The sequence below is a fragment of the Artemia sp. Qi Xiang Cuo genome, chromosome 5, assembly GCF_049724085.1.
Source record: "Artemia sp. Qi Xiang Cuo chromosome 5, ASM4972408v1, whole genome shotgun sequence".
Taxonomy (NCBI): Eukaryota; Metazoa; Arthropoda; class Branchiopoda; order Anostraca; family Artemiidae; genus Artemia; species Artemia sp. Qi Xiang Cuo.
Window position 1 is genome coordinate 7,995,724 of NC_142798.1, and position 25,136 is coordinate 8,020,859.

At 36.7% G+C, this 25,136-nt stretch overlaps 4 non-coding genes across 4 annotated transcripts; 1 reads left to right on the forward strand and 3 right to left on the reverse strand.

The window, feature by feature from the left end:
* The first annotated feature begins 1,282 nt into the window (after positions 1-1,282).
* Positions 1,283-1,365, forward strand: TRNAL-UAG (transfer RNA leucine (anticodon UAG)). The gene has a single exon. It is a non-coding gene; the product is annotated as a tRNA-Leu (tRNA).
* Positions 1,366-2,489: 1,124 nt separating this feature from the next.
* TRNAL-UAA (transfer RNA leucine (anticodon UAA)) lies at positions 2,490-2,572 on the reverse strand. The gene has a single exon. It is a non-coding gene; the product is annotated as a tRNA-Leu (tRNA).
* Positions 2,573-2,926: 354 nt separating this feature from the next.
* Positions 2,927-3,009, reverse strand: TRNAL-UAG (transfer RNA leucine (anticodon UAG)). Its single transcript has one exon. It is a non-coding gene; the product is annotated as a tRNA-Leu (tRNA).
* A 249-nt stretch (positions 3,010-3,258) lies between these two features.
* On the reverse strand, positions 3,259-3,341 carry TRNAL-CAA (transfer RNA leucine (anticodon CAA)). Its single transcript has one exon. It is a non-coding gene; the product is annotated as a tRNA-Leu (tRNA).
* Between the last annotated feature and the right edge of the window lie 21,795 nt (positions 3,342-25,136).

The following is a 25,136-nucleotide window of genomic DNA, read 5'->3' on the forward strand; positions in this document are numbered from 1 at the left end:
ACACACACACACACACACACACACACACACACACACACACACACACACACACACACACACACACACACACACACACACACACACACACACACACACACACACACACACACACACACACACACACACACACACACACACACACACACACACACACACACACACACACACACACACACACACACACACACACACACACACACACACACACACACACACACACACACACACACACACACACACACACACACACACACAGAAACTTACACATGCACAAGAAAACTTACATGCACACAAAAACTTACACACACAATTAGACAAAAAATTACGATGTTTATGCACAGTTATGTTTAAGTAGTGTTTTGTTGTGCTTTACCATATCACAGTTACATTGTCTTAATTTTTCAAATTTTATTTTGAATTTCTATAGTGAAATGCAAGAGTTGGAATATTTCATTAGTGACTTGCTGTGCTTTACCATCTCACAGTTACATTCTCTTGATTTTTCGAAGTTCATTTTGAATTTCTGTTATGAAATGCAAGAGTTGGAAAATTGGGGTCTTTGTCCACCAGCTCAGTATTGAGGTCCCAGTCCACCAACCCGAACGGTGGAAATTCACTAGCTCAGACTTAGGGTCCTAGCCCACCAACCTGAATGGTCGAAATTCACTAGCTCGATATTGGGGTCTCAGCACACCAGCCTGAATGGTGGAAATTCACTAGCTCAGAATTAGGGTCTCAGTCCACCAGCCTGAATGGTTGACATTCACTAGCTCAGAATCGGGGTCTCAGTCCACCAGCCTGAATGGTTGAAATTCAAATTAGACGAGCTTACGTGCGCAAACACACACACAGAGAGAGATGACAAACACACAGAGACAACACACACAAAGAGACGACACACACAGAAAGAAACTGAATTACAATATGAATATGATCAGGAATTGTTTACAAGTCAGGTTGGCCGAGTGATTAAGGCGCTAGACTCAAGATCTGGTCCCCATACGGGGTCGTGAGTTCGAACCCCACACCTGACAATTTGTTTCTTATGTACTTTTTTTCTTTCATCATGTCTTGTGATTTCACTAAATAACTTCTGTAAAAGGATTTATTCAGAACCCAAATTGTAAGGGCCTTTAATAGATTAAATAAAAAAAAACTAGAAAAGTGCAAATGTTCAAATTCTCTTCTGAATTTTCTTAAACAAGAGAAAAAGTTAGCTCAATTCTGAACTTTACCAATGAAACTGAATTACAATATGAATATGATCAAGAATTGTTTACAAGTCAGGTTGGCCGAGTGGTTAAGGCGCTAGACTTAGGATCTGGTCCCCATATGGGGTCGTGGGTTCGAGTCCCACACCTGACAATTTTTTTTCTTATTCTAAATCTTTGGAAACAGCCTATATTTCTGACCGTTTAAGTTTTGATGTTAGTGTTGTCAGTCAAAAGCTATGACCTAGAGAAAAGAGCTTGAGAAAATTGCCTGATTATCGAAAAATGGGGAAACATCCTCCAAAATTCGACAGGAATACACCCCTCCAACGCTTTGTCGAATATGTTGAATAAAATATGCAAAGTCGACATAGCTTTATTTCATTTTTTAAGGTTAATTTAGACGAGGTTCGCGCGCGTACGTAGGCTAACTTAACCTAACCTAACTTAACCTAACCTAACTTAATATAACCTAACCTAACCTAATCATACACCTAACTTTTTGCCTGTCTCTCACCTAACCTAAGCTAACCTAAGTGAAGCGTACGTGGGCTAACCTAACCTAACTTAACCTAACCTAACTAAATCTAGCCTAACCTAACCTAACCAGACTCACCAGAAAAGGCTAGGTTAACTTATCATGAACGCTCATGATAAGTTAATCTAACCTAACTTAAACATGGAGAAATGTTTCTGTTTATTTATTAATATTTATTTATACCTAACCTAACCTATTGTTTTGGAGGTTAAATGAACGAGTTTGAACGATTGTCTTTAATACTAGAACGAGTCACTCATTTTCTAATTTAAAAATTTGAGGGGTAAATCCATAAGACAAAGGAGCTAAAATTTAATTTAAAATTAGAACAAAACTTAAAATTTTTCATCTCTTTGAGAAAAAAAACAGAACTGAAGTAGAACCTTTTTATTTTATTGGAAAAATTAGAAGAGGACTTTGAATTTTTTATGTCTTTGAGAAATTAAGAACTGAAGTGTGAGCTTTTTTCATTTTCATTCACTTAACCTCGTCTAAATTAACCTTAAAAAATGAAATAAAGCTATGTCAACTTTGCAAATTTTATTCAACATATCCGACAAAGTGCTGGAGGGATGCATTCCTGTCGACTTTTGGATGATGTTTCCCCATTTTTCGATAATCATGGCGATTTTCTCAAGCTCTTTTCTCAAGGTCATAGCTTTTGACTGAGAACACTAACATCAAAACTTAAACGGTCAGAAATAGAGGCTGTTTCTATAGATTTAGAATAAGAAAAAAATTGTCAGGTGTGGGACTCGAACCCACGACCCCATATGGGGACCAGATCTTAAGTCTAGCGCCTTAACCACTCGGCCAACCTGACTTGTAAATAATTCTTGATCATATTCATATTGTAATTCAGTTTCATTGGTAAAGTTCAGAATTGAGCCAACTTTTTTCTCTACTTTAAGAAAATTCAGAGCCTCGTCTAAATTAACCTTTAAAAATGAAATAAAGCTATGTTGACTATGCAGATTTTATTCAACATATCCGAGAAAGCGCTGGAGGGGTGCATTCCTGTCGACTTTTGGAGGATGTTTCCCCATTTTTCGATAATCAGGCAATTTGCTCAAGCTCTTTTCTCAAGGTCATAACTTTTGACTGACAACACTAACATCAAAACTTAAACGGTCAGAAATATAGGCTGTTTCCAAAGATTTAGAATAAGAAAAAAAATTGTCAGGTGTGGGACTCGAACCCACGACCCCATATGGGGACCAGATCCTAAGTCTAGCGCCTTAACCACTCGGCCAACCTGACTTGTAAACAATTCTTGATCATATTCATATTGTAATTCAGTTTCATTGGTAAAGTTCAGAATTGAGCTAACTTTTTTCTCTTATTTAAGAAAATTCAGAAGAGAATTAGAACATTTGCACTTTTCTAGTTTTTTTTTATTTAATCTATTAAAGACCCTAACAATTTAGGTTCTGCATAAATCCTTTTACAGAATTTATTTAGTGAAATCACAAGACATTATTAAATAAAAAAATTACATAAGAAAAAAATTGTCAGGTGTGGGGTTCGAACCCACGACCCCGTATGGGGACCAGATCTTGAGTCTAGCGCCTTAACCACTCGGCCAACCTGACTTGTAAACAATTCCTGATCATATTCATATTGTAATTCAGTTTCATTCTGTGTGTGTCGTCTCTCTCTGTGTGTGTGTGCGCACGTATCCTCGTCTAATGTGAATTTCAACCATTCAGGCTGGTGGACTAAGACCCCAATTCTGAGCTAGTGAATTTCCACCATTCAGGCTGGTGGACTAAGACACAAATTCTGAGCTAATGAATTTCCACCATTCAGGCTGGTGGACTGAGACCCCAATATTGAGCTAGTGGATTTCCACCATTTAGGCTGGTGGACTAAGACCCCAATTCTTAGCTAGTGAATTTCCACCGTTCAGGCTGGTGGACTGGGACCCCAATACTGAGCTGGTGGACTAAGACCCCAATTTTCCAACTCTTGCATTCCATGACAGAAATTCAAAATGAACTTCGAAAAATCAAGAGAATGTAACTGTGAGAAGGTAAAGCACAGCAAGTCACTAATGAAATATTCCAACTCTTGCATTTCACGACAGAAATTCAAAATGAAATTTGAAAAATTAAGACAATGTAACTTTGATATGGTAAAGCACAACAAAACACTACTTAAACATAACTGTGCATAAACATCGTAATTTTTTGTCTAATTGTGTGTGTAAGTTTTTGTGTGCATGTAAGTTTTCATGTGCATGTGTAAGTTTCTGTGTGTGTGTGTGTGTGTGTGTGTGTGTGTGTGTGTGTGTGTTAAGTTTTTGTGTGTGTGTAAGTTTTGGCGTGTGTGCGTAAGTTTTCGTGTGTGTGTGTGTAAGTTTTTGTGTGTGCGTGTAAGTTTTTGCGCGTGTGTGTAAGTTTTTGTGTGAATGTAAGTTTTTATGTGCATAAAATTTTTATTGTGCATATTTAAGTTTTTGTGTGTGTGTGTGTGTGTAAGTTTTTGTGTGCGTGTCAGTTTTTGCGTTTGTGTGTGTGATTTTTATATTGTTTGAGTAATTGTTCTAGGGTGTGTGTGTGAATGAGTGTGTGTGTGTGTGTAAGTTTTTGTGAGTGTGTGTTAGTGTTTGTGTTTGAGTATGTTTTAGTGTGTGTGTGTAAGTTTTTGTGTGTGTGTGTGTAAGTGTTTGAGTGTGTGTGTAAGTTTGTTTGTGTGTGTGTGTGTGTATGTTTGTGTGTGTGTTATTTTTTGTGTGTGCGTTCGTAAGTTTTTGAGTGTGTGTGTTAGTTTTTGTGTGTGTGTGTGTGTTAGTTTTTGTGTGTCTAAGCTTTTGTGTGTGTAAGTTTTGACGTGTGTGTGTAAGTTTTCGTGTGTGTGTGTATAAGTTTTTGTGTGTCTGTAAGTTTTCGTGTGCATGTGTAAGTTTTTGCGTGTGTGTGTGTGTGTGTTTGTAAGTTTTTGTGTGTGTGTGTAAGTTTTGGCGTGTGTGTGTCAGGTTTCGTGTGTGTGTGTGTGTAAGTTTGTGTGGGTGTGTGTAAGTTTTGGGGCGTGTTTGTATGTGTTTGTGTGGGTGTAAGTTTTTTTCTGCTTTTATGTTTTTGTGTGCTTTTAAGTTTTTGCGTGTGTGTGTAAGTTTGTGTGTGTTTGTGTTTGTTTTTGTGTGTCTTAGCTTTTGGGTGTTGTTTTTTTTTTTTGATGTGTTTGTGTTTGTTTGTTTGTGTTTGTGTTTTTGTGTGTTTTAGTTTTTTTTTGTGTTAGTTTTTTGTGTTTTTGTTTGTTATTTTGTGTGTGTGTGTGTGTGTGTGTAAGTTTTTGTGTGTGTATGTTTTGGCGTGTGTGTGTAAGTTTTCGTGTGTGTGTGTGTAAGTTTTGTGTGTGTGGGTGTGTGTGTTTGTTTTTTTGCGTGTGTTTGTGTGTTTTTTTGTGTTCATGTGTATGTTTTTGTGTTTGTGTGTGTGTGTGTATTTGTGTTTTTTGGGTTAATTGGGGTCGTGTGTGTGTGTTTTTTCGTGTGTGTGTGTGTGTGTAATTTTTGTGTGTGTGTGTGTGTGTAAGTTTTTGTGTGCATGTAATTTTTTTACTGCAGTTAATTTTTCTAGTTAATTTTTAAGTGTTTTTGTGTGTGTGTGTGTGTAAGTTTTTTGTGTGTGTGTGTCAGTTTTGTGGTGTGTGTGTATGTTTTTGTGTGTGTGTGTGTTTGTTTTTGTGTTCTTGTGTTTGTTTTTGTGTGTGTTAGTTTTGGTATGTGTGTGTAAGTTTTCGTGTGTGTGTGTGTAAGTTTTGTGAGTGTGTGTGTGTGTAAGTTTTTGTGCGTGTGTGTGTGAGTTTTTTGTGTTCATGTGTAAGTTTGTGTGTGTGTGTGTGTGTGTGTGTGTAAGTTTTTGTGTGTGTGTAAGTTTTGTCGTGTTTGTGTAAGTTTTCGTGTGTTTGTGTGTTTAAGTTTTGTGTGTGTGTTTGTGTGTCATATTTTGTGTGCATGTATTTTTTTGTGTGCATGTAATTTTTCGTGTGCATGTGTAAGTTTTTGTGTGTGTGTGTGTAAGTTTTTGTGTGTGTTAGTTTTGTCGTGTGTTTGTTAGTTTTGATGTGGGTGCGTGTGTAAGTTTTGTGTGTGTGTGTGTGTGTGCAAGTTTTTTTGAGTGTGTGTGTGAGTTTTTTTTGTGTTCATGTGTAAGTTTTTGTGTGTGTGTTTGTGTGTGTGTGTAATTTTTTGTGTGTGTGTTATTTTTGGCGTGTTTGTGTGTTGTTTCGATTTTTAGTGTTTGTGAGTTTTGTGTGTGTGTGTGTGTGTGTATTTTTGTTTTTTAATGTTAGTTTTTGTGTGCTTTTAATTTTTATTGGTCATTTGTCAGTTTTTGTGTGTGTGTGTGTGTGTGTAATTGATTGTGTGTGTGTGTGTATTTTTGTTCGTTTGTTTTTAATTGTTTTATATTTTTTTTAATTTTTAATGCGTGTGTGTTTTTGTTGTTTTGTGTGTGTGTGTATTTTTGTTGTCGTTTGTGTATGTTTTTTTGTGTGTGTAAGTTTTTGTGTTCATGTATGTTTGTTTCTGCTTTTAAGTTTGTGCGTGTGGGTGTATGTTTTTGTGTGTGTGTGTGTGTAAGTTTTTGTGTGTCTTATCTTTTGCGTGTTGTTGTAAGTTTTTTTTGTGTGTGTGTTAGTTTGTGTGTGTGTGTGTGTGTGTTTGTAAGTTTTTGTGTGTGTATTTTTTGTGTGTGTGTGTGTGTATGTTTTTGTGTGTTTGTGTGTGTGTGTTAGTTTTTGTGTGTGTTATTTTTGGCGTGTGTGTGTTAGTTTTTGTGTGTGTGTGTGTTATTTTTTTGTGTGTGTGTGTTTGTAAGTTTTTGTGAGTGTGTGTGTGAGTTTTTTGTGTTCATGTGTTAGTTTTTGTGTGTGTGTGTGTGTGTGTATTTTTTTGTGTGTGTGTAAGTTTTGGCGTGTGTGTGTGAGTTTTCGTGTGTGTGTGTGTGTGTAAGTTTTGTGTGTGTGTGTGAGTGTAATTTTTTGTGTGACTTTTAGTTTTTGTGTGCATGTCAGTTTTAGTGTGCATGTGTTAGTTTTTGTGTGTGTGTGTGTGTTTAAGTGTGTGTGTGTGTGTGTTTATGGTTTTTCGTGTGTGTGTAAGTTTTAGTGTGTGTGTGTGTATGTTTTCGTGGGAATGTGTATGTTTTTGTGTGTGTTAGTTTTGGTGTGTGTGTGTTAGTTTTTGTGTGTGTTTGTGTATGTTTTGTGAGTGTGTGTGTGGGTGTAAGTTTTTGTGCGTGTGTGTGTGAGTTTTTTGTGTTCATGTGTAAGTTTGTGTGTGTGTGTGTGTGTGTGTGTGTAAGTTTTTGTGTGTGTGTAAGTTTTGGCGTGTGTGTGTGAGTTTTCGTGTGTTTGTGTATGTAAGTTTTTGTGTGTGTGTAAGTTTTTGTGTGCATGTAAGTTTTTGTGTGCATATAAGTTTTCGTGTGCATGTGTAAGTTTTTGTGTGTGTGTGTGTAAGTTTTTGTGTGTGTAAGTTTTGGCGTGTGTGTGTAAGTTTTAGAGTGTGTGTGTGTGGAATTTTTGTGTGTGTGTGTGTGTGTGTCAGTTTTTGTGAGTGTGTGTGTGTGTTTTTTTGTGTTCATGTGTAAGTTTTTGTGTGTGTGTGTGTGTGTGTGTGTAAGTTTTTGTGTGTGTGTTAGTTTTGGCGCGTGTGTGTGAGTTTTGGTGTGTGTGTGTGTGTAAGTTTTGTGTGTGTGTTTGTGTGTGTATGTTTTTGTGTTGTTTTTATTGTTTGTGTTGTTTTAAGTTTTCGTGTGCTTGTTTATTTTTTTGTGTGTGTGTGTGTGTGTGTATGTTTTTGTGTGTGTGTGTGTAAGTTTTGGCGTGTGGTTGTCCGTTTTGGTGTGTTTGTGGAATTGGTCTTGCGTGTTGGTTTTGATTTGGTTGTGTGTGTGTGTATTTGTGTTAGCGTTTTTTTCTTTGGTTGTGTGTGTGTATTTGTGGTTGTTCTTTTTATAGGTTTCTTTCTTTTTATTGTTTATGTTTGGGTCTACGTTTTTGTGTGTGTGTGTGTGTGTATGTTTTTGTGTGTCTAATCTTTTGTGTGTGGATTTAAGTTTTTTGTGTGTGTGTGTAATGTTGTGTGTGTGTGTGTGTGTGTGTGTGTGTATTTTTTTGTGTGAGTGTTAGTTTGTGTGTGAATGTAAGTTTTCTTGTGCATGTGTAAGTTTTTGTGTGTGTGTGTGTGTGTGTGTAAGTTTTTGTGTGTGTAAGTTTTGGCGTGTGTGTGTAAGTTTTAGTGTGTTAGTGTGTAGGTTTTGTGTGTGTGTGTGTGTGTGTAAGTTTTCTTGCGTGTGAGTTTTTGTTGTGTTCTTGTGTATGTTTTTGTGTGTGTGTGTGTGAGTATGTGTAATTTTTTGTGTGTGTGTAATTTTTTGAGTGTGTTTTTGAGTTTTATGTTGTGTGTTTGAGTAATTGTTGTGTGTCTGTGTGTGTGTGTAATTTTTTGTGTGAATGTAAGTTTTTGTGTTCATGTAAGTTTTCGTGTGCATGTGTAAGTTTTTGTGTGTGTGTGTGTGTAAGTTTTTGTGTGTGTGTGTGTAAGTTTTGGGGTGTGTGTGTAAGTTTTGGCGTGTGTGTGTAAGTTTTTGTGTGCATGTAAGTTTCTGTGTGCATGTAAGTTTTTGCGTGTGGGTCTAAGTTTTTGGGTGTGTGTGTGTGTAAGTTTTTGTGTGTGTAAGATTTTGTTTGTGGTTTTTTTTTTTTTGTGTGTGTGTTTAAGTTTGTGTGTGTGTGTGTGTGTGTGTGTTTGATTTTTTGTGTGTGTAATTTTTTTTTTTTTGTTTGTGTATAAGTTTGTGTGTGTGTGTGTGTGTGTAATTTTTTGTGTTTGTTATTTTTTGCGTTTGTGTGTAAATTTTAGTGTGTGTGTGTGTTAGTTTTTTGTGTGTGTGTGTGTGTGTAAGTTTTTTTGAGTGTTTTTGTGAGTTTTTTTTGTGTTCATGTGTAAGTTTTTGTGTGTGTGTGTGTGTGTAAGTTTTTGTGTGTGTGTAAGTTTTGGTGTGTGTGTGTGAGTTTTAGTGTGTGTGTGTGTGTAAGTTTTTTGTGTGTTTGTGTGTAATTTTTTTTGTGCATGTAAGTTTTTTTGTGCATGTAAGTTTTCGTGTGCTTGTGTAAGTGTTTTTGTGTGTGTGTGTGTGTTAGTTTTTGTGTGTGTGTGTGTATGTTTTGGCGTGTGTGTGTAAGTTTTCGTGTGTGTGTGTTAGTTTTCGTGTGTGTGTGTAAGTTTTTGTGTGTGTGTGTAAGTTTTTGTGTGTGTGTGTAAGTTTTTGTGTGCATGTATGGGGACTGGGGGGGCCTTTGGGGCCCAGGGAGGGCGTTTGGGGATCCGGGGCCCTTGAGGATTGGGTGGTCTTTTGGAAGCCCAGTGGACCTTGGGGGACCGGGGGAGGACCTTTGGGGTCCCGGGGGACCCTTGGAAGTTGGGTGGCCCTTTGAGATCCCGGAGGACCTTCGAGGACCTGGGGAGAGCCTGAGGGGGTCTGCGGAGGGTGTTTGGGGGGTCACCTATCGAAATTTATACTTTTTAGTTTACTTTTTGTGGCGCATCCCTGCGGCGCATCTCTGCGGCGCATCCCTGGCGCGCATCCCTGCGGCGCATTCCTGTGGCGCATCCCTGCGGCGCTTCCCCCGACCCGCGGCGCATCCCCTGCAGCGCATCCCCATGCAGCGCTTTCCTGGCCCGCGGCGCTTCTGGGTCCCGGGGGACCTTTGCGGACTGGGGGAGGGCCTTTGGGGTCCGGGGGGCCCGTTGGGGGTCCGGGGGCCCTTTGAGGACCAGGGGTGGGCCTTTGCGGGTCTGAGGAGCGCGTTGGGGGCGGGGGGGCCCTTTGGGGGTGGGGGGGGCCCTTGTGGACCTGGGGAGGGCCTTTGAGGGTCTGAGGAGGGCGTTTGGGAGCTTAGGGGACCTTTGAGGATCGAGGGCTTCCCTGAGGGTGGGGGGGGTGGGGATTGGAACCCTTTGGGGTTGGGGTAGAGGACCTCACGACACTGTTCAAATGAAACTTGTGCATTATAACGACCACAGAGTTTCACCCTCAAATCCTCTTCTATAATCATCTTTTAGAATGTCTCTAACTGTTTCGCCGAAATAATTCCATAACCGGTCTAAAACAGTTTCGCCCAAATAATCCCTAAACATAATTTCAGCGTGTTCCTTTTGTTTTTGGCATCTCTGCGCTAACGCATTTCAAATTAATAAGAAACCTGATTCCCGCGCTAAAACAATTCATCGCTAAGATGTTTCTTGGAGAATTGTTTCCATGGCAATGTTTATTAATATCCTTTGGAGTTCGGCCAAAAGAGTTGTTTCCGAGGCAAAGATATTAATGACTTGGATCTATTCCTGGAGAAATGTTGACAGTACCTGTCAGACATTATTAAACTTTGCCCGGAAACAATTTGATTAATGACTGACAGCACAGGTGTTCCAAATTCCCAATCGCTTTAATTAACCACGTGTTCTCCTTAATGACTCTATGCCCATATATGGACTCCCGTTCGGAGTAGAAGTGTTCTCCCTAATGACTCTATGCCCATATATGGACTCCCGTTCGGAGTAGAAGTGTTCTCCCTAATGACTCTATGCCCATATATGGACTCCCGTCACGAGTAGAACCCCCCTTACTACTGTTGGGGGAGGGGAAATCTGTCCTTTGTTCACTTTGACTCTTAAAGAGGGCACTAGAAATTCAGATTACCAGTCCAATGAGTCCCATCCGATGCATGTAAGATCACCCTTTCTATTAAAACCTTATATGCCCCCAGGACATAGCTTACAACCCTTGCCCTGAGAGCTGTGGGGACCCTTCAACTACAATGAATAAAATTGCTATCTCCAAATTTTGATTGGAAGTCTTTTGGGAGGAATGATGAGCATGGGGGGCTGGCTGCTCTCAAATGCCTTTTGACTCTTAAGAAGGGCACTATAACTTAACATTTCTAATGAAATGAGCCCCATCTGAAGTTTATACGACCACCCATTTCAGAAAAATCTTATATATCCAAAGGGCATGACTTATAATCCTATCCCCATGGCACTGGGGGGTTGTGTCAGCCCTTGGGGCATTATTATATGTTCTTTGAATTATTTTTAGCAAAATAGCTATCTCACAGTTTCATCCAGATTTGTTTGGTCAAGAAGGGTAGTCGGGGGAGGGGGGATTAGCTGCCCTCCATCACTTTTGACTCTTAAAAGGGAACTAGAACTTCCTATTTTCAACCAAATGAGCCTCATCTAAAGCTTATACCCCCATCCCTTCCATAAGAACCTAAAAAGGCCCTCGGGGAATAGCTTACCACCTTTGCCCCCCGGCTCTGAGCGTTTGTTTCAACCCCAAAAGCCTTGTTTTATGATATTTCGACTAATGAAACTCAGAGAGGAGAGAAACTAACAAAATCAAAAATAAAATCAAAAAGGGTGAAAAAACGAGGATTTTGTCAGCCAGTGGCGAATCATGAGGATGAACAAAATATAAGCAAATATTTCGACAAGGACCTCCGCCAAATCGTCCTCAGTGCTAAACAAAAAAGAAGACAAAAAGATATCAGCTGCCGTCTGATCACTTTGGCTCTTAAAAAGGGAACTATAGCTTCTGATTGCCAATCCAATGAGCCCCCTGTGAAGTTTATGTGACCACGCTTTCTATAAGAACCTTTTATGCCCGAGGGCATAACTTACAATCCTTACCCTGACGGCTGGGGGTGATATGTAATCCTCAAAAGACATAATTTCTGGATCTTTTAACTACTTTGAACTAAATGGCTATCTCAAAACTTTGATTGGAAATGTTTGGGGAAATAATTGGCGTGGGGGGGGGGGGGGGCCTTTGCTCTCCATTCACTTTGACCAATAAAAAGTGCACTAATCCTTTCAATTTCCAATCGAATGAGTCCTTTTTGAAGTTTCAACAACAACGGTTTCTACAAGAAACATAATTTCTGAACCTTTCAACTACGTTGAAAAAAATGGCTATCTGAATATTTTTATTGAATATTTTTGGTGAAATTGGGAGTGTCGGAGGGTGATTAGTTACCCTCCAATCCCTTTCGACTTTAAAAAGGGCGCTAGCCCTTTCAATTTCCAATCGGATGAGTCATTTTTGAAGTTTTTACGACAACTCCTTCGATACCAAGTTCCCTGGTCTAAAAAAAAGAAAAACACATCATGCCAACATTGTTCTTTACTTCGGCAGCTCTATTGCGATTCCTATGAACGAAGTGACGAAAATAGGACAAAGCTGCTTTGAATGATTTTGGTGGAATTGTAGGCGTGGGAGGGTGATTAGTTGCCCTTCAGTCACTTTTGACTATTAAAAAGGGCACCAGTCTTTTCAATTTCCGATCGGATGAGTCGTTTTTGAAGTTTTTACGACGGCTTCTTCAATACAAAATGCCCTGGTCTAAGAAAAAAAATAAACATTGTGTCAACATCGTTCTTTACTTAGGCAGTGCTATTGTACTTCGTATGGACGAAGTGACGAAAATAGGACAAAGCTGCTTTATCTGACTCGGAAGAGACATTACTTGCTTTTTCTCTCGTCGTCTTTACTTTGCACTTCATTTATTTTATTGCCACTGACCGGCTTACACCCAAGCTTTTTAGAATTGGTTGCTCCTGGGACCACTAGTGAAAAGGGAACACAAACCAGATGGCAGCATGTTTCTCGATATTGTATCCATAGAATTGATAATCCTCATACCATTCCGGATGAAAACGCCACTCTTTCTTTTTTCGTATTGAAGGATCAAATAGGAATACGCTCAGCTTTGTTTGATTAAGACCACATAAATAAAGCACTTCTTTTGGTTTTTGCTAGAGATTGGCTTCCTTATTCCTGGACTCTTGTGAGACTATAGTTTCACAATCGTCAGTGCAACTTTCGACAACAACTCCATTAATTGTTGAAATATTAAGAATCTGTTCAGTGCAATCGGCTGGTAACTCTTTACATAGTTCAAACCCAGAAGATGATGTAGATTGTATTTCTACAAAGAAATCTCTTGCATTCAACGTAAAAATTTCCCGGTAAGTCTTAGCGTACTCAACTCAATCAATCAATCAATTTTTTATTTTTAAATAAATGAACAAACGAAATAATTAACATGAACATTTCGACTCAAAGCAAGGTTTGTACGAGTCACACCCGATATTGGTAAACAAATTTATATCATACTATGAAATGATAAGAGCAGAGCTGATAACATAAGAGAGGGATAAAGAATTAGAAAGGAAAGAATTGAGACTAAGTGGAGTTAAAGAAGGAGAGTGAGAGGATAAGAAACAAACCAAAAAGTGAAACATTAACTCATGCAGTATCCAATACTGTGTAAGAGAGGTATCGTTTTTGGGGTGTGCCAAATGATTTTATGGATTTAATAGATTCATTAATTGAGTTCCATACAGAAATATTTCTATAAAACTGGAGAGTGTTGAGACCTTGTACGCCTTCTTCAATTTGTAAGCCTTGTAAGCCTGAGACCTTGTAACTAATTATACAATGTATTCCTGCTTGGTAAAACATGAAAAAATACCTTGTTGGGACTTTGATTGGAAAGACGTTGCCCTACATTGGAATCTGTCTCATAATCTATGTTAATCAATGGCGTGACATCAAAATAACAGTAAAGAGCCTGAGGCCCACATTTCGAATAATTTCTGTTCGTTAGAAGTTTTAACGTTGCTCATTATTTCGTCCCGGGCAATAACTTACCTCGCGACATGAATGAGCTATCCTAGCGTCTTCACAAGCACTCTTGTCCTGGAGGAAATAAATTCTGGGTACACAGCTAAATCTTGCTTGTCCTTCTCAAGCGTTGTATCCGTCTCAACCTCGTATTGTAATCGAGTTTTTTTTTCACTATTCTATATATCATTCCTTTGAAAGGGTCCCGCGGGGCTTCTTTTGTTTGAATTATGATTACGTTTCCATTATGTTTAATATTCTTGCTTTCTTTTCCACCCGTAGTCAAAGTTTGACCGATATTCCATGCGCGTGACCTTGTCTTTTGGTTTTGGTTTGTTCATATTATCTTGTCAGGCTTCAGTTGAATTTCCTAAACTACTAAACCATCTGACAGAAATAAATCATATGCGAGCATAATCATATGCGAGCATTAAACCTGGTTTATTTTAAACGGCTATGTTTTAAATCCGAAATTATTAAAAAGAAGAATTAGACGAAAAAATAAAACGACTCTATTCTGTTGGCATGTGAATTCAGTTTTCGGCATCTACGACTGAAACTAAGCAGTACTAAAATCAACCCTTTCTCTACTAAGAACTCTGAAAATCCCAAAGTCTTTCCCGGAGAAAGAAAATACAATGTACACTGTCCCTGACTGAATTAATTTAAAAAAACAAAGTCTTTCCGAGGGAATTAAAGAGCAAAGTTGAAACATAAAACGAACAAAAATTATTTCTTCACAGCCTATATAACATATATCAATAAAACTGGTGCAAATAAATCAACTGGTGATATTTCCCTATGTTTGTAGGATTACAGAAAACTAGTATGAAAAACAAGAATGTTAATTTAGGAGTCAAAAGTAAATAAGTAGCCTAAAAAAACAAAAAAACAAATCTATGACGCTTTTCATAGTCCTACAGGAGCTGTGATATCAATAAATTTCAGTAATACAATTAAAATTATCTTAAAAACTTAGGCATAAAAATAATAAGTTTACAGTCTTTAAACAGCATAAAAATAATGGATTGCTTTATCGGGTGACATCTTGGTTTCACCTTGTATTACTCGTAATGAAGAACATATCCACCAAAATCTGGACTCTGGAGATCCAGTTATTTCTCTCTATTAATTAAACAGCTTTTTCCAAAAAATGAGTTTTACAAAAAAAGTAAAGCTACATTAAACAAAAAATGAACAAAAAAAAATCAAATAATTTACCAAGCACACAAGTACCACAAACCAGTATCAAAAAATAAATGAAACCCAAAACAAACAGAAATTAAAATAAATAACAGAGTCAAACTAAAAAAGAGCAGAAAGTAATATGAGTAGGGTTCTAAACCTTATGCTTTCTAAAATCTAGAATGTAATATGTTATTATACTGAAAAAAATTCAAATGAATTTACTGAAAAAATGTGCATTGTCAGTGTAATATACATATGCTGATATATATTCCTTAAAATCTTAATTAATTTTTGATTTCTTAAAGTTACAAAAGTGAAAACATTTAAAGGAATTTTTACAACCCTTACCCTGAGGGCTTTGGGGAGAGGGGGTTGTCAACTCAAAAACCTAATTTCCAGAACTTTCAACTACTTTGAACAAAATAGCAATCTCAAAATTTTGATTTCATGTGTTTGGGGAAATGGTGGGCGTGAGAAGGGGGTTAGTTGACCTCCAATCACTTTCAACTTTTCAAAAGGGTACAAGCCCTTTCAGTTTCAAATTCAGTGAGCCCTTTTAGAAGTTTCTGCGACAACGCTATCTATAAAAACCTTACATGATCCCAGGGCATAACTTACAGCCCTTGCCCTAAGGGATGTGAGGGGTTTGTCATCCTCAAAGACATAAATTCTAGAACTTTCAACAACGTTGAAAAATCAGCTATCTCAAAATTTTTATTGGATGTGTTTGGGGAAATGATGGGCGTGAAAGGGAGGCTAGTTGCCCTCCAATCACTTTCGACTATTAAAAAGGGTACTATTCCTTTCAATTTCAAGTCGAATGAGCCCTTTTTGAAGTTTTTACGTCAACACTTTCTATAAGAACATCATAAGCTCCCAGGGCATAACTTACAACCCTTGCCCTGAGGGTTCTGAGGGGGTTTTCATTTTCAAAGACCTAATTTCCAGGACTTCCAACTACGTTAAACAAAATGGATATCTCAAAATTTTGATTGGTTGTGTTTGGGGAAATAGTGGGCGTTAGAGGAGGTTAGTTACCCCCAATCACTTTCGACTATTAAAAAGAGCACTAGCCCTTTCAATTTCCAATCGAATAAGCCGTTTTTGAACTTTTTACGACAACGCTCTCTATAAAAACCTTATTTGCTCCCCAGGGCATAGCCTACAACCCTTGCCCTGAGGACTATGGGGGTTGTAAGTAGAGAGGGGGGCGCTACTCCCATTGCTCACCCCTGCTGCCATCTACAATTTAGTCTAACTCTGTCAGTACACCAAATAAGGACATGGAATCCCTAGGGAGAACACATAATCAAAGTGGGTCAATGACCTCTTTTTCCAAAGGTGTTGTTGTTGTTTTGGCCAAGTGCATGCTCGAGGTGAATGTTATGCCGTCAAGGAATCCTGGAAACAGTTAGATCACGTGTTTCCTTCTCAGCCAATCAGAGGGCTTGCTTACATATTAGCGGCGGAGTGAATATGAGGAAAGGATTTTTACTATAGTTTTTATTAGTCTGTGAATAGAATTCAAAGGAGTGAGAAGAACAGTTTGACTTTACTCATTTGGATATATATATTTGTGTGTTGATGAGTGGAATGTTTACCCTATTAGAAGTTGATAGTGGAGTTGATGACAATAATACAAGAGCACCAAACATTGTGGTGGAAATCACGAGAGGATCACGGCTTTGTCTGGAATGGGATGAAGTATATGCCAGATGTGATATCCTTGAGCAAATTTAAAATGGAGGATCAATTATGTTTCGCTGCTAAAGTTGATATAGCACATGTGAATAGAATTCAATGTGCTTTAAGTGCATTAGTGAAACATATCGAAGATAATAAACTGTATCGCTAATTGTACATGCTTACTATTATTGTTGTTGTAATTATTCAATAAAATTGTTTCGAAATCGAAAATGTTCCCTTTCTTTTCTGGTTAGGGGCTAACGAATCAGGGTTAGTCTAGAGTCAGCAGTCAGAGTGAAAGGACTGAAAAATGAATAAATTTTAGAAAGAGAGAATTAGATCAAATCTAGTGTTTATGGAAAAACATTTGATTTTGGATGATGATTTTCTTGAGTTATCTCTTCAACGCAGGATATTCTCTCGTGAGGGAACACTTGACAATATAATGAGGAGTGATTCTCCCCCATTTGAATATTGTATGAAACTTTTAAGATGTGACTCAAGTGCTTATAGTCAATTTATTGATATATTAATTGGAACAAAGCAGAATCATATCGTGGATATACTTTTGAAAACATTGCCAATGGATTCAATTTAGATGGCTCCTCATTCGAAAGAGGTAACGTCACAGAGCTACTCCTCCCCCCCATTCCCAGCACTGAATTTATCCGTCAGCAGGAACGATCAGTTTCGTTTTTGCTGTGAGTGAGTCAAGTGACATTGGAAACCAAAAAAAAAAGTTCTATAAATGTCCATTGTGCATTTACACTCTTGGCAGTTGGATTAAATGTGAGAATTGTACAATTATTGATGACTATAGTGAAAATTGTAAATTATGTAATCCTTGTAAATTACATAGAGGCTATGCAGTACAAATTAAAGGATGTAATTCATGTCTTGAGGAGGTGTGTGACTCTCATCCTAGAGGACACCTCTGCTCCAATTGTCACTATGATAAATGTGATCAGTGAGAGAATACTTACCCCGCTATGATTGGAAAGAATCCTAAACGTGATTTCAGTTTATTTCTACGAGATTGGTATCGTTGCGGATTTAAATTAGTCTGGGAAGCGGAATCTGGTCTACGATTAAACTGTTGGAGTAACACGACAATTTGGTTTCTACGTCATCGCTGTGGCGACACTGCCTACTATGACTAAACCAAGTGATTTTTATTTGGCAGTTACCGAATGTGATTCACCATTTGAAAACACTGTATGTGATATTGCTTCAAATAGACAGATTGAAACTCGTGAATTTTCATTATATGAATGCAAATAGTATCATTGACTATACAAAGAGATATGACAAGAGTGAAGTTACATTGTACTGTAGAAAATGTGACCCTGACTTTGCGTTGAATCAAGATCAATATACAGTGAATCCAAATTATTTACCGGCATTAGTGGTTCACGACAGTTGCCTATAAACCGATGAAGAAATCTAAAAGTGAAGATTTAAAGACATTGTTGTAGCCTATATATATACATTTTATTAATAAACAAATTCACTAACATTTTTTAAGCACTTTACTCTTAGGGCACTGAAATCAATACTGTATAGGTCTGAGAGGATATTTTCCACTAGAAAGTCGTTCAGACGAGGATTGTCAGATAAAATCCATGCATTCCACATGTTCTCCTCCTCTTGAACATACTCGGGGAAGTTCTATAAATGTAATAAACAAGATTACTTAATATTTTTCATTATATCCATAATTTTTGTGTCTAAAATTCATCAATTCGCTAGATATCTAAATTTAAAATCTGGAAAAAACTTTTTTTTCCACAAGATGATATTTTTCAACTAAAAGTAAAGAGCTGCTACACTAAATCAAAGATGAACAGAAATAATGTCGAATAATTGTTCAAACATGAATTTTCTGTAAACTTCTTTTTTTCAACAAGAGGATATTTTTCAACTGAAAGTAAAGAGCTGCTACACTAAATCAAAGATGAGCAGAAATAATGTCGAATAATTGTTCAAACGTAAATTTTCTGTAAACTTATGTCTAATCATGTATTTGATAGAGTGGCAGAAACCTTTTTTCCACAAAGGATATTTTTCAAGTAAAAGTAAAGAGCTACTATATTAAATGAAAGATGAGCAGAAATAATGTAGAATAATTGTTCAAACGTAAATTTTCTGTAGACTTATTTTTTCCACACGAGGATATTTTTCAACTAAAAGTAAAGAGATGCTACTCTAAATCAAAGATGAACAGAAACAATGTCGAATAATTGTTCAAGCGTAAATTTTCCGTAAAATTTTGTCCAATTATATATTAGTTAGAGTTACAAAACCTTTTTTCCACAAGCGGCTATTTTTCAACTATAAGTAAAGAGATGCGGCACTAAATCAAAGATGAACAGAAATAATAAAGAATAATTGTTCAAACGTATCATTTATGTAAAGTTTGGTCTAATTATTCATTTTCTATATCGACAAAAACTTTTTTCTACACAAGGCGATTTCTCAGCTTAACTCTAACATATTCAACGCTAAATTAAAGATGAGGAAAAATACTGTCAAGTGACTTTTCCAGCTTAATTTAACTATAAACTTATGTTTTCCACAAGAGGATATTTTTCAACTAAAAGTAAAGAGCTGCTACACTAAATCAAAGATGAACAGAAATAATGTCGAATAATTGTTCAAACGTAAATTTTATGTAAACTTATGTCCAATGATATATTAGTTAGAGTGACAAAACTTTTTTCCACAAGCGGTTATTTTTCAACTAAAAGTAAAGAGCTGATACACTAAATCAAAGATGAACAGAAATAATAACGAATAATTGTTCAAACGTAAATTTTCTGTAAACTTATATCCAATGATATATTTAATAGAGTGACAAAACCTTTTTTCCATAAGAGGTTATTTTTCAACTAAAAGTAAAGGGCTGCTAAACTAAATCAAAGATGAACAGAAATAATGTCGAATAATTGTTCAAACGTATATTTTCTGTAAACTTATGTCAAATGATATATTTAATAGAGTGACAAAAATTTTTTTCCACAACAGGTTATTTTTCAACAAAAAGTAAAGACCTACTAAACTAAATCAAAGATGAGCAGAAATAATGTCGAATAATTGTTCAAATGCAAATTATCTGTACATTTATATCCAATGATATATTATTTATAGTGACAACAACTTTTTTCCACAAGAGGTTATTTTTCAACTATACTTACAGAGCTGCTAAAATATATCAAATATGAAGAGAAATAATAAAGAAAAATTGTTCAAACGTAAACTTATTTCCATTGATATATTATTTAGAGTTACAAAAGCTTTTTCCAATAGAAGTTATTTTTAAATTAAAAGTAAAGAGCTGCGACAATAAATCAAAGATGAACAGAAATAATTTCGAATAATTGTTCAAACGTAAATTTTCTGTAGACTTATTTTTTTCACAAGAGGTTATTTCTCAACTAAAAGTAAAGAGATGCTACACTAAATCAAAGATGAACAGAAATAATAACGAATAATTTTTCAAACGTAAATTTTTTGTAAACTTATATCTAATTATGTTTGATGTACAGTAAATAACACTTTACAGGGGGCAGCCCTATTCACATAAAGAATAATATTTATTCGTCTTAAGTTTTAGCGTTGCTTCTTACTTCCAACTGAAAACTTATTTTTAATTTGATGTTTTACCTTTTTTTCAAATAATACCATTAATATCTCTTTGTATAGACCGTCTCTTATCAGTTTAATTCGATTTGAGTACTGGTTCGATTCGAACAGCAAACATTCTCTCTAGTCTTTAGACTTTTCAAGCACAGTAAACTTGATTACGGTATGTAATTTGTAGGGCCGGTTCTGTGGGAGTGTACTAGCTACCACAGACCCAAATGGGCTGAATTCACATTTTAGAGTAAAAAAGTACACACAAAAAAATACAAAAATAATAGTCATTTAAAATCTTCCTTCCCCCCAAACTCAAAAATTTCTGGGGGAACATATTTTCATCATATTTTAAATATTTTCTTTGGAAAACACACTGAAAAGCCATATTAAGAGCTAAATTTGTGAGTTTTTCACTGACAATTCCTTTTTTAACCTTCATCGAAATCCGGGTTACCACGTTCCTTAGTAAAATATTGGCCCTAATCATGAAAAGTATTAGCCTATTTTTCTATAAAGTCTAAATCTAGTTAGACAAGTCTAGGCCATCAAGCCCATTAGTTCATTCTAATCAGGTGTGCTATAAAAGAAGAAGCAAATTTTGATGAACAGTTAGTGGTTATGCATAGAAATCAATGTCTAGATAAGCATACATGTGAATTGGACGGGAGTTGACAGTCACAAGTCAAGTGACCAATTCTGTGGGGGTGTACTAGCTACCACAGACCCAAATGGGCTGAATTCACATTTTAGAGTTAAAAAGTGCACATAAAAAAATAGAAAATATAATAGTCATTTAAAATCTCCCTTCCCCCCAAACTCAGAAATTTCTGGGGGAAAGTATTTTCAAGGTTTTATTCTAAGTGAACGGTCTTACCTTTCAGGAGTGAGGAGTCGTTCTCATCGGATTGGGAATAAAAGTCAAACTTAATCGCAAAGAGCGAGAAGTTTTAGTGTTGCTTCTTACTTCCAACTGAAAACTTATTTTTTAATTTGATGTTTTACCTTTTTACAAATAATGTCATAAATATCCGTTTGAATAGACCCTCTCATGTCAGTTTAATTCGATTTGAGTACCGGTTCGATTCGAACAGCAAACATTCTTTCTAGTCTGTAGACTTTTCAAGCACAGTAAATTTGATTACGATATGTAATTTGTAGGACCGGTGGTGTTTTCCCTCAAAAAAATTTCTCGTACAGCTAACCGTTGATGTGAAACTATAAAACTAATTTATTTTAAATATTTGCAATTGGAATAAAAAGCAAATTCTGTGGGGGTGTACTAGCTACCACACACCAAAATGGGCTGAATTCATCATTTTAGAGTTAAAAAGTGCACACAGAAAAAAAGCAAATATAATAGTCGTTTAAAATCTCCCTTCACCCCAAACTAGAAAATTTCTTGGGGAACGTATTTTCAAGGTTTTATTCTAAGTGAACGGTCTTACCTTTCAGGAGTGAGGAGTCGTTCACATAAGTTTGATTATAAAAGTAAAACTTATGCGCAAAGAGCGAGAAGTTTTAGTGTTGCTTCTTACTTCCAACTGAAAACTTATTTTTTAATTTGATGTTTTACCTTTTTTTCAAATCATGTCATAAATATCCGTTTGAATAGACCCTCTCTTATCAGTTTAATTCGATTTGAGTACCGGTTCAATTCGAACAGAAAACATTCTTACTAGTCTTTAGACTTTTCAAGCACAGTAAACTTGATTACGGTATGTAATTTGTAGGACCGGTGATGTTTTCCTTCAAAAAACTTTCTCGTACAGCTAACCGTTGATGTGAAACTATAAAACTAATTCATTTCAAGTATTTGGAATTGGACTAAAAAGTAAATTCTGTGGGAACGTACTATCTACCACAGACCCAGATGGGCAGAATTCACAGTTTAGAGACAAAAAGGGCACAAAAAAAGCAAATATAATAGCAATTTAAAATCTCCCTTCCCCCCAAACTCAAAAATTTCTGGGGGAACATATTTTCATTGTAGTTTGTATATTTTATCTAGAAAACACACTGAAAAGCCATATTAAGAGCTAAATTTGTGAGTTTTTCACTCAGAATTCCTTTTTTAGTCAAGCCTTAACCTCCCTAATTGAAAGATATGAATTATAATCAAGGGAACATAGTTCATCGTATTTTACATATTTTTGGTTGGAAAACACACTGAAAATTCATATTATTTGAACTTACATCAAATGTTGGAGAGCATATATTTGAAGAACTATCCATTATTTTTTTATCTTGTTCTATATTTCAGCTTATACTGACTTTTATCAGTTGTGATTCCCTACGGACTACGGATTCCCTACGGACAATTGTGATTCCCTACGGACTTATCATAGTCAACAGAATCAAGTCTGGATATAATCTCATTATACAGTAAGACTCAATTGTGATTCCCTATGGACTTATCATAATCAAAATTTTGAACTTGAATTATTTATAGTTAATTGACCAAATCTGTTTCATGCATTGCCTATAGGAGTCAAGAGCTGATTTAATCGTGCTATATTTGGTTAACGGGGGGTATTCACACACCCTCCCTGCCAGTAAGTCCCTTTTGATGCTATTTCAAATGAACTGCTAATCCCCAATCCTCCCGAAGCGGATTTATAATCGAGATTTATCATGGCTAATGTTAGGCAAAAATCGTTCGACGAGTTCAGAAAAGTTTTGAGCGGAAAACTGGATTATATTATTGCTACGCAGACATAATTAAATAATAAGCTTGACGGAATTACTTCTGAGATCGCGTCGCTGAGAACGGAGGCTGCCGACCGAGATGTGAGGCTTAATAACTTTGAGAAAACTATCGACGAGTATGTCGACAAGTACCAGGCCCTGGAAAAACAGCTACTACTTATCGACGTGAAAGATCGCCGTCTGAACCTTATTGTGCATGGTTTACCGGCAGAAGAGCCTAACAAGAAAGTTGAAGATAGCGTCATTAAATTAGTTAGCGAAAAGCTGGGTGTAACTAGTGACATATCTATGACTAAGTGCTATCGGATTTCTTCACGGGCTGCAAACATCACAAATAGGCGCAGCAAGCAAAATAACCGACGCAAGGAGTCCCCCGTATTTATTTCACTAAGCTCGGAGAGTGATGTCCTGTCGATCATGAACAATGTTAAAAAGCTAAAAGGTAGTGGGATTATAATCTCTACAGACCTGCCCCCTGCTCTCAACACGATTCGAAACTCCCTACTCTCGAAAGCACAAGAAATGAAAGAGTCGAAACATATCGTTTCATCCAGAGTGCGTCATAAGGGTATTAATTTATGGCTAGAAGTGAAAAAAAGTGATTCCTCTGACTGGGAAAAGATTAATTAGTTTGTTTGTAGTGTATACGCGGACCATTATTTGTTTTATTTGTTTAATGAAATACGTCCGCGATCGAGAGATGAAACAAGTTTATTTTGTTGGTGTGTGTCATGATTGGGAAAATGACCACTAGTCAGTGTTGGTTTTTTTCTTTTCGTTGTTTTTTTCTTTCTTATTGTGTTCAGTGCTCAATGCGACTTCGACTTGTTAAGTCTGCCATGCCAGATTATGCTTCATCGTCGCTATTATTTTTTTATATTTTACATAGGCCTATAAATCAGGTTGTAGTTTTTCGTGGTGTGTTTTTTTCAGTTTAAGATAAGATATTTAAAAATACGTGCCGTACTCTTCCACATCAAGGTTTGGTTGATGATTTATTGCCGCATCACTACAGACTCCCACCAGACGGTTTGGTAAGTCAAAATGATTATGATTAATTCTACTGATGATGGGACATCGAGTAGGTTGAGAGATTTTGAGAGAGACCCATTAGATTTAATAAAAATTTCTGCAGATTGTGGTTTTTTGGATGATGAATATGATAATTCTATTAGATCCCTCCCTATTAACAAATATTTACTCCCTAATGAGATTAACAGACATGTTTCTCCTGGTAGTGTGAGGCTGGCGAGTTTAAACTGTTGCGGTTTGATGAGTAGTTTGGACCATTTATCTTCGTTCCTTCCATGCTGCCGAGTTGATGTATTAGCTGTATGTGAGCCTTTCTTAAATGAGTCAACTAGTCACCTAGCGAATATTAACGGTTACAATTTTATTTCTAAGACTAGGAATGACAGTTCGAGAGGAGGCCTTGGTTTTTTTTATTCATAATGATATTACTTACAGGATAGTTTCGGATTTTGATTCTATGTATGAAGAAATGTTGTTTGAATTTTTGGTTGTTGAGCTTGATTTTGGTAATGAAAATGTCTTGTGTTGTTTGTTTTATATACAACCTAGCTCTTCGGTGCAACATTTTATAAGTAAGCTTGAAGCGTTTTCTTCGATCGCAATCGAGCGAAGTAGGAAGATTATGTACATTGGGGATTTTAATATTGATATAAGTAATGCTGGTCATGATCTTTCATCTACACAATATTCGCCTTCGGCTGTTGATTTTCTGACACTTTGTCTTTCGCTGGGGCTTCTCCCAGCTTGTCGTATTCCAACTCGAGTTGTAAACTCGACAGCAACGGTAATCGACAATATTTTTCAGAATATGGAATTTGATTCGTGTCATGTTATTATCGATGACACGTCAGACCACTTTATGCTTTTGATGGAGATAAAAACTGGGCGACAAACGGCGACTCCGATCAAAACAACTAGAAGGCTTGATGCTACATCTGTTCAGCAGTTGAATGAACTGCTGCTTAAAATTGACCCCTCTCCGTTCTTAGACTGCGAGGATGTAAATCAAGCTTCACAGTATTTTGTCAACGAATTTACCACAGCACTTAATGTGGCTTGTCCGATGTCTTCAACCCGTCTAAGACGTTACAACAGATCTAAAAAGCTTTGGGTTACACGAGGACTACTAAGGTCGATCCAATCAAAGAACAGGCTGTATAAAATATATCTATCGAATCCCGATGAAACAAATCAAGCCTTTTTTAAAGCTTACAGAAATTGCTTAACCAAGGCTCTCAGGTCTGCTAAACAGCTCTACTATTTGAAGGCATTCAATAGCGCGCCTGGATCTCCTAAGAAGGTATGGACATTAATAAATGATTGTATCGGCAAAAAAAAGTTGAATTCTTTTCCGAACGAAATGATGCCCCCAGGTGGTGATACAGCTGTTAAAGGAAAACTTAACGTCGCCAACATGCTCAACACGCACTTCGCTAAAATAGGTGA